This window comes from Taudactylus pleione, unplaced genomic scaffold (assembly GCF_031769625.1).
Source record: "Taudactylus pleione unplaced genomic scaffold, aTauple2 ptg000311l, whole genome shotgun sequence".
NCBI lineage: Eukaryota > Metazoa > Chordata > Amphibia > Anura > Myobatrachidae > Taudactylus > Taudactylus pleione.
This window is the reverse complement of record NW_028284712.1, coordinates 474,232-490,174: the sequence shown is the minus strand read 5'-3', so window position 1 is coordinate 490,174 and position 15,943 is coordinate 474,232. Positions and strand designations below refer to the sequence as shown.

Below are 15,943 nucleotides of genomic sequence, written 5' to 3'. Positions count from 1 at the left end.
TTCAAATCCTTATTTTATAGAGATGTGGGCTGTTAATTTGATTTTTACATTTTTCATTTCCTGTGTCACCCTAAGTTTTCTGACATCTTCAAAGTTAAGCTTTAAAACAGTCGTGAAACTAAATGCTCAATATGTGGAGAGAAGCTCAGTTGTGAGGCTACAAGCAGATTACTGTAGTTGCTCCTAAAACTAACCTTGGGGAAGGTCTGAGATTAGAGCCACATGCTGCTCTCACAGAGCATTTCTTGACTGAAGCAAGTGAGTTCCCATCAATATTGGTCAGCTTGTAACTTCAAAGCAGAAGACACTGTATGCACTAAAACTCATGTGCTGCTGTTGATGCAAAGTTCTCAAGCTTGGAATTGGCTCATGGCTGGCAAATTTAAGTTCAATGGCTGAGAGGAAGTACATAGCTGCTTTCCAACTCAATTTAGACTACTCTCTCTCCACATTTTGCTAATGTATGCCTCATCTTAGGCTGCTCTAAATATATCTATTTCGCTATCTATGAAAAGTGAAAATTTGAATATTCAGTTAGAAACTCAACTGGATTTAATACTTCAATTTAAAACATATATTTTGTAAGGTCATCATTTTTTTACTCTAAAAGTTTGAAAGTTTTCAAATCCTTATTTTATAGAGATGTGGGCTGTTAATTTGATTTTTACATTTTTAATTTCCTGTGTCACCCTAAGTTTTCTGACATCTTCAAAGTTGAGCTTTAAAACAGTCTTGAAACTAAATGCTCAATATGTGGAGAGAAGCTCAGTGGTGAGGCTACATGCAGAGTACTGTAGTTGCTCCTAAAACTAACCTTGGGGAAGGTCTGAGATAAGAGCCACATGCTGCTCTCACAGAGCATTTCTTGACTGAAGCAAGTGAGTTCCCATCAATATTGGTCAGCTTGTAACTTCAAAGCAGAAGACACTGTATGCACTAAAACTCATGTGCTGCTATTGATGCAAAGTTCTCAAGCTTGGAATTGGCTCATGGCTGGCAAATTTAAGTTCAATGGCTGAGAGGAAGTACATAGCTGCTTTCCAACTCAATTCAGACTACTCTCTCTCCACATTTTGCTAATGTATACATCATCTTAGGCTGCTCTAAATGTATCTATTTCCCTATCTATGAAAAGAGAAAATTTTAATATTCAGTTAGAAACTCAACGGATTTAATTCTTCAATTTAAAACCTATATTTTATAAGGTCCTCATTTTTTTACTCTAAAAGTTTAAAAGTTTTCAAATCTTTATTTTATAGAGATGTGGGCTGTTAATTTGATTTTTACATTTTTAATTTCCTGTGTCACTCTAAGTTTTCTGACATCTTCGAAGTTGAGCTTTAAAACAGTCTTGAAACTAAATGCTCAATATGTGGAGAGAAGCTCAGTGGTGAGGCTACATGCAGAGTACTGTAGTTGCTCCTAAAACTAACCTTGGGGAAGGTCTGAGATTAGAGCCACATGCTGCTCTCACAGAGCATTTCTTGACTGAAGCAAGTGAGTTCCCATCAATATTGGTCAGCTTGTAACTTCAAAGCAGAAGACACTGTATGCACTAAAACTCATGTGCTGCTATTGATGCAAAGTTCTCAAGCTTGGAATTGGCTCATGGCTGGCAAATTTAAGTTCAATAGCTGAGAGGAAGTACATAGCTGCTTTCCAACTCAATTCAGACTACTCTCTCTCCACATTTTGCTAATGTATGCCTCATCTTAGGCTGCTCTAAATGTATCTATTTCCCTATCTATGAAAAGAGAAAATTTGAATATTCAGTTGGAAACTCAACTGGATTTAATTCTTCAATTTAAAACCTATATTTTATAAGGTCATCATTTTTTTACTCTAAAAGTTTGAAAGTTTTCAAATCCTTATTTTATAGAGAAGTGGGCTGTTAATTTGATTTTTACATTTTTAATTTCCTGTGTCACCCTAAGTTTTCTGACATCTTCGAAGTTGAGCTTTAAAACAGTCTTGAAACTAAATGCTCAATATGTGGAGAGAAGCTCAGTGGTGAGGCTACATGCAGAGTACTGTAGTTGCTCCTAAAACTAACCTTGGGGAAGGTCTGAGATTAGAGCCACATGCTGCTCTCACAGAGCATTTCTTGACTGAAGCAAGTGAGTTCCCATCAATATTGGTCAGCTTGTAACTTCAAAGCAGAAGACACTGTATGCACTAAAACTCATGTGCTGCTATTGATGCAAAGTTCTCAAGCTTGGAATTGGCTCATGGCTGGCAAATTTAAGTTCAATGGCTGAGAGGAAGTACATAGCTGCTTTCCAACTCAATTCAGACTACTCTCTCTCCACATTTTGCTAATGTATGCCTCATCTTAGGCTGCTCTAAATGTATCTATTTCCCTATCTATGAAAAGTGAAAATTTGAATATTCAGTTAGAAACTCAACGGATTTAATTCTTCAATTTAAAACCTATATTTTATAAGGTCATCATTTTTTTACTCTAAAAGTTTGATAGTTTTCAAATCTTTATTTTATAGAGATGTGGGCTGTTAATTTGATTTTTAAATTTTTAATTTCCAATGTCACTCTATGTTTTCTGACATCTTCGAAGATGAGCTTTAAAACAGTCTTGAAACTAAATGCTTAATATGTGGAGAGAAGCTCAGTGGTGAGGCTACATGCAGAGTACTGTAGTTGCTCCTAAAACTAACCTTGGGGAAGGTCTGAGATTAGAGCCACATGCTGCTCTCACAGAGCATTTCTTGACTGAAGCAAGTGAGTTCCCATCAATATTGGTCAGCTTGTAACTTCAAAGCAGAAGACACTGTATGCACTAAAACTCATGTGCTGCTATTGATGCAAAGTTCTCAAGCTTGGAATTGGCTCATGGCTGGCAAATTTAAGTTCAATGGCTGAGAGGAAGTACATAGCTGCTTTCCAACTCAATTCAGACTACTCTCTCTCCACATTTTGCTAATGTATGCCTCATCTTAGGCTGCTCTAAATGTATCTATTTCCCTATCTATGAAAAGTGAAAATTTGAATATTCAGTTAGAAACTCAACTGGATTTAATTCTTCAATTTAAAACCTATATTTTATAAGTTCATCATTTTTTAACTCTAAAAGTTTGAAAGTTTTCAAATCCTTATTTTATAGAGAAGTGGGCTGTTAATTTGATTTTTAAATTTTTAATTACCTGTGTCACCCTAAGTTTTCTGACATCTTCAAAGTTGAGCTTTAAAAAAGTCTTGAAACTAAATGCTCAATATGTGGAAAGAAGCTCAGTGGTGAAGCTACACGAAGAGTACTGTAGTTGCTCCTAAAACTAACCTTGGGGAAGGTCTGAGATTAGAGCCACATGCTGCTCTCACAGAGCATTTCTTGACTGAAGCAAGTGAGTTCCCATCAATATTGGTCAGCTTGTAACTTCAAAACAGAAGACACTGTATGCACTAAAACTCATGTGCTGCTTTTGATGCAAAGTTCTCAAGCTTGGAATTGGCTTATGGCTGGCAAATTTAAGTTCAATGGCTGAGAGGAAGTACATAGCTGCTTTCCAACTCAATTCAGACTACTCTCTCTCCACATTTTGCTAATGTATGCCTCATCTTAGGCTGCTCTAAATGTATCTATTTCCCTATCTATGAAAAGTGAAAATTTGAATATTCAGTTAGAAACTCAACGGATTTAATACTTCAATTTAAAACCTATATTTTGTAGGGTCATCATTTTTTTACTCTAAAAGTTTGAAAGTTTTCAAATCCTTATTTTATAGAGATGTGGGCTGTTAATTTGATTTTTACATTTTTAATTTCCTGTGTCACCCTAAGTTTTCTGACATCTTCAAAGTTGAGCTTTAAAACAGTCTTGAAACTAAATGCTCAATATGTGGAGAGAAGCTCAGTGGTGAGGCTACATGCAGAGTACCGTAGTTGCTCCTAAAACTAACCTTGGGGAAGGTCTGAGATAAGAGCCACATGCTGCTCTCACAGAGCATTTCTTGACTGAAGCAAGTGAGTTCCCATCAATATTGGTCAGCTTGTAACTTCAAAGCAGAAGACACTGTATGCACTAAAACTCATGTGCTGCTATTGATGCAAAGTTCTCAAGCTTGGAATTGGCTCATGGCTGGCAAATTTAAGTTCAATGGCTGAGAGGAAGTACATAGCTGCTTTCCAACTCAATTCAGACTACTCTCTCTCCACATTTTGCTAATGTATGCCTCATCTTAGGCTGCTCTAAATGTATCTATTTCCCTATCTATGAAAAGTGAAAATTAGAATATTCAGTTAGAAACTCAACTGGATTTAATACTTCAATTTAAAACCTATATTTTATAAGGTCATCATTTTTTTACTCTAAACGTTTGAAAGTTTTCAAATCCTTATTTTATAGAGATGTGGGCTGTTAATTTGATTTTTACATTTTTAATTTCCTGTGTCACCCTAAGTATTCTGACATCTTTGAAGATGAGCTTTAAAACAGTCTTGAAACTAAATGCTCAATATGTGGAGAGAAGCTCAGTGGTGAGGCTACACGCAGAGTACTGTAGTTGCTCCTAAAACTAACCTTGGGGAAGGTCTGAGATTAGAGCCACATGCTGCTCTCACAGAGCATTTCTTGACTGAAGCAAGTGAGTTCCCATCAATATTGGTCAGCTTGTAACTTCAAAACAGAAGACACTGTATGCACTAAAACTCATGTGCTGCTATTTATGCAAAGTTCTCAAGCTTGGAATTGGCTTATGGCTTGCAAATTTAAGTTCAATGGCTGAGAAGAAGTACATAGCTGCTTTCAAACTCAATTCAGACTACTCTCTCTCCACATTTTGCTAATGTATGCCTCATCTTAGGCTGCTCTAAATATATCTATTTCCCTATCTATGAAAAGTGAAAATTTGAATATTCAGTTAGAAACTCAACTGGATTTAATACTTCAATTTAAAACCTATATTTTGTAAGGTCATCATTTTTTTACTCTAAAAGTTTGAAAGTTTTCAAATCCTTATTTTATAGAGATGTGGGCTGTTACTTTGATTTTTACATTTTTAATTTCCTGTGTCACCCTAAGTTTTCTGACATCTTCAAAGTTGAGCTTTAAAACAGTCTTGAAACTAAATGCTCAATATGTGGAGAGAAGCTCAGTGGTGAGGCTACATGCAGAGTACTGTAGTTGCTCCTAAAACTAACCTTGGGGAAGGTCTGAGATAAGAGCCACATGCTGCTCTCACAGAGCATTTCTTGACTGAAGCAAGTGAGTTCCCATCAATATTGGTCAGCTTGTAACTTCAAAGCAGAAGACACTGTATGCATTAAAACTCATGTGCTGCTATTGATGCAAAGTTCTCAAGCTTGGAATTGGCTCATGGCTGGCAAATTTAAGTTCAATGGCTGAGAGGAAGTACATAGCTGCTTTCCAACTCAATTCAGACTACTCTCTCTCCACATTTTGCTAATGTATGCCTCATCTTAGGCTGCTCTAAATGTATCTATTTCCCTATCTATGAAAAGAGAAAATTTGAATATTCAGTTGGAAACTCAACTGGATTTAATTCTTCAATTTAAAACCTATATTTTGTAAGGTCATCATTTTTTTACTCTAAAAGTTTGAAAGTTTTCAAATCCTTATTTTATAGAGATGTGGGCTGTTACTTTGATTTTTACATTTTTAATTTCCTGTGTCACCCTAAGTTTTCTGACATCTTCAAAGTTGAGCTTTAAAACAGTCTTGAAACTAAATGCTCAATATGTGGAGAGAAGCTCAGTGGTGAGGCTACATGCAGAGTACTGTAGTTGCTCCTAAAACTAACCTTGGGGAAGGTCTGAGATAAGAGCCACATGCTGCTCTCACAGAGCATTTCTTGACTGAAGCAAGTGAGTTCCCATCAATATTGGTCAGCTTGTAACTTCAAAGCAGAAGACACTGTATGCACTAAAACTCATGTGCTGCTATTGATGCAAAGTTCTCAAGCTTGAAATTGGCTCATGGCTGGCAAATTTAAGTTCAATGGCTGAGAGGAAGTACATAGCTGCTTTCCAACTCAATTCAGACTACTCTCTCTCCACATTTTGCTAATGTATGCCTCATCTTAGGCTGCTCTAAATGTATCTATTTCCCTATCTATGAAAAGAGAAAATTTGAATATTCAGTTGGAAACTCAACTGGATTTAATTCTTCAATTTAAAACCTATATTTTATAAGGTCATCATTTTTTTACTCTAAAAGTTTGAAAGTTTTCAAATCCTTATTTTATAGAGAAGTGGGCTGTTAATTTGATTTTTACATTTTTAATTTCCTGTGTCACCCTAAGTTTCCTGACATCTTCGAAGTTGAGCTTTAAAACAGTCTTGAAACTAAATGCTCAATATGTGGAGAGAAGCTCAGTGGTGAGGCTACATGCAGAGTACTGTAGTTGCTCCTAAAACTAACCTTGGGGAAGGTCTGAGATTAGAGCCACATGCTGCTCTCACAGAGCATTTCTTGACTGAAGCAAGTGAGTTCCCATCAATATTGGTCAGCTTGTAACTTCAAAGCAGAAGACACTGTATGCACTAAAACTCATGTGCTGCTATTGATGCAAAGTTCTCAAGCTTGGAATTGGCTCATGGCTGGCAAATTTAAGTTCAATGGCTGAGAGGAAGTACATAGCTGCTTTCCAACTCAATTCAGACTACTCTCTCTCCACATTTTGCTAATGTATGCCTCATCTTAGGCTGCTCTAAATGTATCTATTTCCCTATCTATGAAAAGTGAAAATTTGAATATTCAGTTAGAAACTCAACGGATTTAATTCTTCAATTTAAAACCTATATTTTATAAGGTCATCATTTTTTTACTCTAAAAGTTTGAAAGTTTTCAAATCTTTATTTTATAGAGATGTGGGCTGTTAATTTGATTTTTAAATTTTTAATTTCCAATGTCACTCTAAGTTTTCTGACATCTTCGAAGATGAGCTTTAAAACAGTCTTGAAACTAAATGCTCAATATGTGGAGAGAAGCTCAGTGGTGAGGCTACATGCAGAGTACTGTAGTTGCTCCTAAAACTAACCTTGGGGAAGGTCTGAGATTAGAGCCACATGCTGCTCTCACAGAGCATTTCTTGACTGAAGCAAGTGAGTTCCCATCAATATTGGTCAGCTTGTAACTTCAAAGCAGAAGACACTGTATGCACTAAAACTCATGTGCTGCTATTGATGCAAAGTTCTCAAGCTTGGAATTGGCTCATGGCTGGCAAATTTAAGTTCAATGGCTGAGAGGAAGTACATAGCTGCTTTCCAACTCAATTCAGACTACTCTCTCTCCACATTTTGCTAATGTATGCCTCATCTTAGGCTGCTCTAAATGTATCTATTTCCCTATCTATGAAAAGTGAAAATTTGAATATTCAGTTAGAAACTCAACTGGATTTAATTCTTCAATTTAAAACCTATATTTTATAAGTTCATCATTTTTTAACTCTAAAAGTTTGAAAGTTTTCAAATCCTTATTTTATAGAGAAGTGGGCTGTTAATTTGATTTTTAAATTTTTAATTTCCTGTGTCACCCTAAGTTTTCTGACATCTTCAAAGTTGAGCTTTAAAAAAGTCTTGAAACTAAATGCTCAATATGTGGAAAGAAGCTCAGTGGTGAGGCTACACGCAAAGTACTGTAGTTGCTCCTAAAACTAACCTTGGGGAAGGTCTGAGATTAGAGCCACATGCTGCTCTCACAGAGCATTTCTTGACTGAAGCAAGTGAGTTCCCATCAATATTGGTCAGCTTGTAACTTCAAAACAGAAGACACTGTATGCACTAAAACTCATGTGCTGCTATTGATGCAAAGTTCTCAAGCTTGGAATTGGCTTATGGCTGGCAAATTTAAGTTCAATGGCTGAGAGGAAGTACATAGCTGCTTTCCAACTCAATTCAGACTACTCTCTCTCCACATTTTGCTAATGTATGCCTCATCTTAGGCTGCTCTAAATGTATCTATTTCCCTATCTATGAAAAGTGAAAATTTGAATATTCAGTTAGAAACTCAATGGATTTAATACTTCAATTTAAAACCTATATTTTGTAAGGTCATCATTTTTTTACTCTAAAAGTTTGAAAGTTTTCAAATCCTTATTTTATAGAGATGTGGGCTGTTAATTTGATTTTTACATTTTTAATTTCCTGTGTCACCCTAAGTTTTCTGACATCTTCAAAGTTGAGCTTTAAAACAGTCTTGAAACTAAATGCTCAATATGTGGAGAGAAGCTCAGTGGTGAGGCTACATGCAGAGTACCGTAGTTGCTCCTAAAACTAACCTTGGGGAAGGTCTGAGATAAGAGCCACATGCTGCTCTCACAGAGCATTTCTTGACTGAAGCAAGTGAGTTCCCATCAATATTGGTCAGCTTGTAACTTCAAAGCAGAAGACACTGTATGCACTAAAACTCATGTGCTGCTATTGATGCAAAGTTCTCAAGCTTGGAATTGGCTCATGGCTGGCAAATTTAAGTTCAATGGCTGAGAGGAAGTACATAGCTGCTTTCCAAATCAATTCAGACTACTCTCTCTCCACATTTTGCTAATGTATGCCTCATCTTAGGCTGCTCTAAATGTATCTATTTCCCTATCTATGAAAAGTGAAAATTTGAATATTCAGTTAGAAACTCAACTGGATTTAATACTTCAATTTAAAACCTATATTTTATAAGGTCATCATTTTTTTACTCTAAACGTTTGAAAGTTTTCAAATCCTTATTTTATAGAGATGTGGGCTGTTAATTTGATTTTTACATTTTTAATTTCCTGTGTCACTCTAAGTTTTCTGACATCTTCGAAGTTGAGCTTTAAAACAGTCTTGAAACTAAATGCTCAAAATGTGGAGAGAAGCTCAGTGGTGAGGCTACATGCAGAGTACTGTAGTTGCTCCTAAAACTAACCTTGGGGAAGGTCTGAGATTAGAGCCACATGCTGCTCTCACAGAGCATTTCTTGACTGAAGCAAGTGAGTTCCCATCAAAATTGGTCAGCTTGTAACTTCAAAGCAGAAGACACTGTATGCACTAAAACTCATGTGCTGCTATTGATGCAAAGTTCTCAAGCTTGGAATTGGCTTATGGCTGGCAAATTTAAGTTCAATGGCTGAGAGGAAGTACATAGCTGCTTTCCAACTCAATTCAGACTACTCTCTCTCCACATTTTGCTAATGTATGCCTCATCTTAGGCTGCTCTAAATGTATCTATTTCCCTATCTATGAAAAGTGAAAATTTGAGTATTCAGTTAGAAACTCAACGGATTTAATTCTTCAATTTAAAACCTATATTTTATAAGGTCATCATTTTTTTACTCTAAAAGTTTGAAAGTTTTCAAATCTTTATTTTATAGAGATGTGGGCTGTTAATTTGATTTTTAAATTTTTAATTTCCAATGTCACTCTAAGTTTTCTGACATCTTCGAAGATGAGCTTTAAAACAGTCTTGAAACTAAATGCTCAATATGTGGAGAGAAGCTCAGTGGTGAGGCTACATGCAGAGTACTGTAGTTGCTCCTAAAACTAACCTTGGGGAAGGTCTGAGATTAGAGCCACATGCTGCTCTCACAGAGCATTTCTTGATTGAAGCAAGTGAGTTCCCATCAATATTGGTCAGCTTGTAACTTCAAAGCAGAAGACACTGTATGCACTAAAACTCATGTGCTGCTATTGATGCAAAGTTCTCAAGCTTGGAATTGGCTTATGGCTGGCAAATTTAAGTTCAATGGCTGAGAAGAAGTACATAGCTGCTTTCCAACTCAATTCAGATTACTCTCTCTCCACATTTTGCTAATGTATGCCTCATCTTAGGCTGCTCTAAATGTATCTATTTCCCTATCTATGAAAAGTGAAAATTTGAATATTCAGTTAGAAACTCAACTGGATTTAATACTTCAATTTAAAACCTATATTTTATAAGGTCATCATTTTTTTACTCTAAACGTTTGAAAGTTTTCAAAACCTTATTTTATAGAGATGTGGGCTGTTAATTTGATTTTTACATTTTTAATTTCCTGTGTCACCCTAAGTTTTCTGACATCTTCAAAGTTGAGCTTTAAAACAGTCGTGAAACTAAATGCTCAATATGTGGAGAGAAGCTCAGTTGTGAGGCTACAAGCAGAGTACTGTAGTTGCTCCTAAAACTAACCTTGGGGAAGGTCTGAGATTAGAGCCACATGCTGCTCTCACAGAGCATTTCTTGACTGAAGCAAGTGAGTTCCCATCAATATTGGTCAGCTTGTAACTTCAAAGCAGAAGACACTGTATGCACTAAAACTCATGTGCTGCTATTGATGCAAAGTTCTCAAGCTTGGAATTGGCTCATGGCTGGCAAATTTAAGTTCAATGGCTGAGAGGAAGTACATAGCTGCTTTCCAAATCAATTCAGACTACTCTCTCTCCACATTTTGCTAATGTATGCCTCATCTTAGGCTGCTCTAAATGTATCTATTTCCCTATCTATGAAAAGTGAAAATTTGAATATTCAGTTAGAAACTCAACTGGATTTAATACTTCAATTTAAAACCTATATTTTATAAGGTCATCATTTTTTTACTCTAAACGTTTGAAAGTTTTCAAATCCTTATTTTATAGAGATGTGGGCTGTTAATTTGATTTTTACATTTTTAATTTCCTGTGTCACTCTAAGTTTTCTGACATCTTCGAAGTTGAGCTTTAAAACAGTCTTGAAACTAAATGCTCAAAATGTGGAGAGAAGCTCAGTGGTGAGGCTACATGCAGAGTACTGTAGTTGCTCCTAAAACTAACCTTGGGGAAGGTCTGAGATTAGAGCCACATGCTGCTCTCACAGAGCATTTCTTGACTGAAGCAAGTGAGTTCCCATCAAAATTGGTCAGCTTGTAACTTCAAAGCAGAAGACACTGTATGCACTAAAACTCATGTGCTGCTATTGATGCAAAGTTCTCAAGCTTGGAATTGGCTTATGGCTGGCAAATTTAAGTTCAATGGCTGAGAGGAAGTACATAGCTGCTTTCCAACTCAATTCAGACTACTCTCTCTCCACATTTTGCTAATGTATGCCTCATCTTAGGCTGCTCTAAATGTATCTATTTCCCTATCTATGAAAAGTGAAAATTTGAGTATTCAGTTAGAAACTCAACGGATTTAATTCTTCAATTTAAAACCTATATTTTATAAGGTCATCATTTTTTTACTCTAAAAGTTTGAAAGTTTTCAAATCTTTATTTTATAGAGATGTGGGCTGTTAATTTGATTTTTAAATTTTTAATTTCCAATGTCACTCTAAGTTTTCTGACATCTTCGAAGATGAGCTTTAAAACAGTCTTGAAACTAAATGCTCAATATGTGGAGAGAAGCTCAGTGGTGAGGCTACATGCAGAGTACTGTAGTTGCTCCTAAAACTAACCTTGGGGAAGGTCTGAGATTAGAGCCACATGCTGCTCTCACAGAGCATTTCTTGATTGAAGCAAGTGAGTTCCCATCAATATTGGTCAGCTTGTAACTTCAAAGCAGAAGACACTGTATGCACTAAAACTCATGTGCTGCTATTGATGCAAAGTTCTCAAGCTTGGAATTGGCTTATGGCTGGCAAATTTAAGTTCAATGGCTGAGAAGAAGTACATAGCTGCTTTCCAACTCAATTCAGACTACTCTCTCTCCACATTTTGCTAATGTATGCCTCATCTTAGGCTGCTCTAAATGTATCTATTTCCCTATCTATGAAAAGTGAAAATTTGAATATTCAGTTAGAAACTCAACTGGATTTAATACTTCAATTTAAAACCTATATTTTATAAGGTCATCATTTTTTTACTCTAAACGTTTGAAAGTTTTCAAAACCTTATTTTATAGAGATGTGGGCTGTTAATTTGATTTTTACATTTTTAATTTCCTGTGTCACCCTAAGTTTTCTGACATCTTCAAAGTTGAGCTTTAAAACAGTCGTGAAACTAAATGCTCAATATGTGGAGAGAAGCTCAGTTGTGAGGCTACAAGCAGAGTACTGTAGTTGCTCCTAAAACTAACCTTGGGGAAGGTCTGAGATTAGAGCCACATGCTGCTCTCACAGAGCATTTCTTGACTGAAGCAAGTGAGTTCCCATCAATATTGGTCAGCTTGTAACTTCAAAGCAGAAGACACTGTATGCACTAAAACTCATGTGCTGCTATTGATGCAAAGTTCTCAAGCTTGGAATTGGCTCATGGCTGGCAAATTTAAGTTCAATGGCTGAGAGGAAGTACATAGCTGCTTTCCAAATCAATTCAGACTACTCTCTCTCCACATTTTGCTAATGTATGCCTCATCTTAGGCTGCTCTAAATGTATCTATTTCCCTATCTATGAAAAGTGAAAATTTGAATATTCAGTTAGAAACTCAACTGGATTTAATACTTCAATTTAAAACCTATATTTTATAAGGTCATCATTTTTTTACTCTAAACGTTTGAAAGTTTTCAAAACCTTATTTTATAGAGATGTGGGCTGTTAATTTGATTTTTACATTTTTAATTTCCTGTGTCACCCTAAGTTTTCTGACATCTTCAAAGTTGAGCTTTAAAACAGTCGTGAAACTAAATGCTCAATATGTGGAGAGAAGCTCAGTTGTGAGGCTACAAGCAGAGTACTGTAGTTGCTCCTAAAACTAACCTTGGGGAAGGTCTGAGATTAGAGCCACATGCTGCTCTCATAGAGCATTTCTTGACTGAAGCAAGTGAGTTCCCATCAATATTGGTCAGCTTGTAACTTCAAAGCAGAAGACACTATGCATTAAAACTCATGTGCTGCTATTGATGCAAAGTTCTCAAGCTTGGAATTGGCTCATGGCTGGCAAATTTAAGTTCAATGGCTGAGAGGAAGTACATAGCTGCTTTCCAACTCAATTCAGACTACTCTCTCTCCACATTTTGCTAATGTATGCATCATCTTAGGCTGCTCTAAATGTATCTATTTCGCTATCTATGAAAAGTGAAAATTTGAATATTCAGTTAGAAACTCAACGGATTTAATTCTTCAATTTAAAACCTATATTTTATAAGGTCATCATTTTTTTACTCTAAAAGTTTGAAAGTTTTCAAATCTTTATTTTATAGAGATGTGGGCTGTTAATTTGATTTTTACATTTTTAATTTCCTGTGTCACTCTAAGTTTTCTGACATCTTCGAAGTTGAGCTTTAAAACAGTCTTGAAACTAAATGCTCAAAATGTGGAGAGAAGCTCAGTGGTGAGGCTACATGCAGAGTACTGTAGTTGCTCCTAAAACTAACCTTGGGGAAGGTCTGAGATTAGAGCCACATGCTGCTCTCACAGAGCATTTCTTGACTGAAGCAAGTGAGTTCCCATCAATATTGGTCAGCTTGTAACTTCAAAACAGAAGACACTGTATGCACTAAAACTCATGTGCTGCTATTGATGCAAAGTTCTCAAGCTTGGAATTGGCTTATGGCTGGCAAATTTAAGTTCAATGGCTGAGAGGAAGTACATAGCTGCTTTCCAACTCAATTCAGACTACTCTCTCTCCACATTTTGCTAATGTATGCCTCATCTTAGGCTGCTCTAAATGTATCTATTTCCCTATCTATGAAAAGTGAAAATTTGAATATTCAGTTAGAAACTCAACGGATTTAATTCTTCAATTTAAAACCTATATTTTATAAGGTCATCATTTTTTTACTCTAAAAGTTTGAAAGTTTTCAAATCTTTATTTTATAGAGATGTGGGCTGTTAATTTGATTTTTAAATTTTTAATTTCCAATGTCACTCTAAGTTTTCTGACATCTTCGAAGATGAGCTTTAAAACAGTCTTGAAACTAAATGCTCAATATGTGGAGAGAAGCTCAGTGGTGAGGCTACATGCAGAGTACTGTAGTTGCTCCTAAAACTAACCTTGGGGAAGGTCTGAGATTAGAGCCACATGCTGCTCTCACAGAGCATTTCTTGACTGAAGCAAGTGAGTTCCCATCAATATTGGTCAGCTTGTAACTTCAAAGCAGAAGACACTGTATGCACTAAAACTCATGTGCTGCTATTGATGCAAAGTTCTCAAGCTTGGAATTGGCTCATGGCTGGCAAATTTAAGTTCAATGGCTGAGAGGAAGTACATAGCTGCTTTCCAACTCAATTCAGACTACTCTCTCTCCACATTTTGCTAATGTATGCCTCATCTTAGGCTGCTCTAAATGTATCTATTTCCCTATCTATGAAAAGTGAAAATTTGAATATTCAGTTAGAAACTCAACTGGATTTAATTCTTCAATTTAAAACCTATATTTTATAAGTTCATCATTTTTTAACTCCAAAAGTTTGAAAGTTTTCAAATCCTTATTTTATAGAGAAGTGGGCTGTTAATTTGATTTTTAAATTTTTAATTTCCTGTGTCACCCTAAGTTTTCTGACATCTTCAAAGTTGAGCTTTAAAAAAGTCTTGAAACTAAATGCTCAATATGTGGAAAGAAGCTCAGTGGTGAGGCTACATGCAAAGTACTGTAGTTGCTCCTAAAACTAACCTTGGGGAAGGTCTGAGATTAGAGCCACATGCTGCTCTCACAGAGCATTTCTTGACTGAAGCAAGTGAGTTCCCATCAATATTGGTCAGCTTGTAACTTCAAAACAGAAGACACTGTATGCACTAAAACTCATGTGCTGCTATTGATGCAAAGTTCTCAAGCTTGGAATTGGCTTATGGCTGGCAAATTTAAGTTCAATGGCTGAGAGGAAGTACATAGCTGCTTTCCAACTCAATTCAGACTACTCTCTCTCCACATTTTGCTAATGTATGCCTCATCTTAGGCTGCTCTAAATGTATCTATTTCCCTATCTATGAAAAGTGAAAATTTGAATATTCAGTTAGAAACTCAATGGATTTAATACTTCAATTTAAAACCTATATTTTGTAAGGTCATCATTTTTTTACTCTAAAAGTTTGAAAGTTTTCAAATCCTTATTTTATAGAGATGTGGGCTGTTAATTTGATTTTTACATTTTTAATTTCCTGTGTCACCCTAAGTTTTCTGACATCTTCAAAGTTGAGCTTTAAAACAGTCTTGAAACTAAATGCTCAATATGTGGAGAGAAGCTCAGTGGTGAGGCTACATGCAGAGTACCGTAGTTGCTCCTAAAACTAACCTTGGGGAAGGTCTGAGATAAGAGCCACATGCTGCTCTCACAGAGCATTTCTTGACTGAAGCAAGTGAGTTCCCATCAATATTGGTCAGCTTGTAACTTCAAAGCAGAAGACACTGTATGCACTAAAACTCATGTGCTGCTATTGATGCAAAGTTCTCAAGCTTGGAATTGGCTCATGGCTGGCAAATTTAAGTTCAATGGCTGAGAGGAAGTACATAGCTGCTTTCCAAATCAATTCAGACTACTCTCTCTCCACATTTTGCTAATGTATGCCTCATCTTAGGCTGCTCTAAATGTATCTATTTCCCTATCTATGAAAAGTGAAAATTTGAATATTCAGTTAGAAACTCAACTGGATTTAATACTTCAATTTAAAACCTATATTTTATAAGGTCATCATTTTTTTACTCTAAACGTTTGAAAGTTTTCAAATCCTTATTTTATAGAGATGTGGGCTGTTAATTTGATTTTTTCATTTTTAATTTCCTGTGTCACTCTAAGTTTTCTGACATCTTCGAAGTTGAGCTTTAAAACAGTCTTGAAACTAAATGCTCAAAATGTGGAGAGAAGCTCAGTGGTGAGGCTACATGCAGAGTACTGTAGTTGCTCCTAAAACTAACCTTGGGGAAGGTCTGAGATTAGAGCCACATGCTGCTCTCACAGAGCATTTCTTGACTGAAGCAAGTGAGTTCCCATCAAAATTGGTCAGCTTGTAACTTCAAAGCAGAAGACACTGTATGCACTAAAACTCATGTGCTGCTATTGATGCAAAGTTCTCAAGCTTGGAATTGGCTTATGGCTGGCAAATTTAAGTTCAATGGCTGAGAGGAAGTACATAGCTGCTTTCCAACTCAATTCAGACTACTCTCTCTCCACATTTT

The 15,943-nt window shown here is 36.1% G+C and overlaps 26 non-coding genes across 26 annotated transcripts; all 26 read left to right on the top strand.

The window, feature by feature from the left end:
• The first annotated feature begins 135 nt into the window (after positions 1–135).
• On the top strand, positions 136–448 carry LOC148511107 (Nuclear RNase P). Its single transcript, XR_015869335.1, has one exon.
• A 307-nt stretch (positions 449–755) lies between these two features.
• LOC148511106 (Nuclear RNase P) lies at positions 756–1,068 on the top strand. Its single transcript, XR_015868897.1, has one exon.
• A 306-nt stretch (positions 1,069–1,374) lies between these two features.
• On the top strand, positions 1,375–1,687 carry LOC148511105 (Nuclear RNase P). The gene has a single exon (XR_015868957.1).
• A 307-nt stretch (positions 1,688–1,994) lies between these two features.
• LOC148511104 (Nuclear RNase P) lies at positions 1,995–2,307 on the top strand. The gene has a single exon (XR_015868885.1).
• A 306-nt stretch (positions 2,308–2,613) lies between these two features.
• Positions 2,614–2,926, top strand: LOC148511103 (Nuclear RNase P). Its single transcript, XR_015868884.1, has one exon.
• A 305-nt stretch (positions 2,927–3,231) lies between these two features.
• Positions 3,232–3,548, top strand: LOC148511102 (Nuclear RNase P). The gene has a single exon (XR_015869123.1).
• Positions 3,549–3,852: 304 nt separating this feature from the next.
• LOC148511101 (Nuclear RNase P) lies at positions 3,853–4,165 on the top strand. Its single transcript, XR_015868933.1, has one exon.
• Positions 4,166–4,472: 307 nt separating this feature from the next.
• On the top strand, positions 4,473–4,785 carry LOC148511100 (Nuclear RNase P). The gene has a single exon (XR_015869251.1).
• Positions 4,786–5,092: 307 nt separating this feature from the next.
• On the top strand, positions 5,093–5,405 carry LOC148511099 (Nuclear RNase P). Its single transcript, XR_015868912.1, has one exon.
• Positions 5,406–5,712: 307 nt separating this feature from the next.
• LOC148511098 (Nuclear RNase P) lies at positions 5,713–6,025 on the top strand. The gene has a single exon (XR_015869013.1).
• Positions 6,026–6,332: 307 nt separating this feature from the next.
• Positions 6,333–6,645, top strand: LOC148511097 (Nuclear RNase P). The gene has a single exon (XR_015868873.1).
• A 306-nt stretch (positions 6,646–6,951) lies between these two features.
• LOC148511096 (Nuclear RNase P) lies at positions 6,952–7,264 on the top strand. Its single transcript, XR_015868862.1, has one exon.
• A 305-nt stretch (positions 7,265–7,569) lies between these two features.
• On the top strand, positions 7,570–7,886 carry LOC148511095 (Nuclear RNase P). Its single transcript, XR_015869142.1, has one exon.
• Positions 7,887–8,190: 304 nt separating this feature from the next.
• On the top strand, positions 8,191–8,503 carry LOC148511094 (Nuclear RNase P). The gene has a single exon (XR_015869170.1).
• A 307-nt stretch (positions 8,504–8,810) lies between these two features.
• Positions 8,811–9,123, top strand: LOC148511093 (Nuclear RNase P). Its single transcript, XR_015869036.1, has one exon.
• Positions 9,124–9,429: 306 nt separating this feature from the next.
• LOC148511092 (Nuclear RNase P) lies at positions 9,430–9,742 on the top strand. Its single transcript, XR_015869150.1, has one exon.
• A 307-nt stretch (positions 9,743–10,049) lies between these two features.
• LOC148511091 (Nuclear RNase P) lies at positions 10,050–10,362 on the top strand. Its single transcript, XR_015869179.1, has one exon.
• Positions 10,363–10,669: 307 nt separating this feature from the next.
• Positions 10,670–10,982, top strand: LOC148511090 (Nuclear RNase P). Its single transcript, XR_015869035.1, has one exon.
• Positions 10,983–11,288: 306 nt separating this feature from the next.
• LOC148511089 (Nuclear RNase P) lies at positions 11,289–11,601 on the top strand. The gene has a single exon (XR_015869072.1).
• A 307-nt stretch (positions 11,602–11,908) lies between these two features.
• Positions 11,909–12,221, top strand: LOC148511088 (Nuclear RNase P). The gene has a single exon (XR_015869178.1).
• Positions 12,222–12,528: 307 nt separating this feature from the next.
• On the top strand, positions 12,529–12,839 carry LOC148511087 (Nuclear RNase P). The gene has a single exon (XR_015869050.1).
• Positions 12,840–13,145: 306 nt separating this feature from the next.
• On the top strand, positions 13,146–13,458 carry LOC148511086 (Nuclear RNase P). The gene has a single exon (XR_015869042.1).
• Positions 13,459–13,764: 306 nt separating this feature from the next.
• On the top strand, positions 13,765–14,077 carry LOC148511085 (Nuclear RNase P). Its single transcript, XR_015868850.1, has one exon.
• A 307-nt stretch (positions 14,078–14,384) lies between these two features.
• On the top strand, positions 14,385–14,697 carry LOC148511084 (Nuclear RNase P). The gene has a single exon (XR_015868770.1).
• Positions 14,698–15,003: 306 nt separating this feature from the next.
• LOC148511083 (Nuclear RNase P) lies at positions 15,004–15,316 on the top strand. Its single transcript, XR_015869169.1, has one exon.
• A 307-nt stretch (positions 15,317–15,623) lies between these two features.
• Positions 15,624–15,936, top strand: LOC148511082 (Nuclear RNase P). Its single transcript, XR_015869034.1, has one exon.
• Positions 15,937–15,943: the final 7 nt, after the last annotated feature.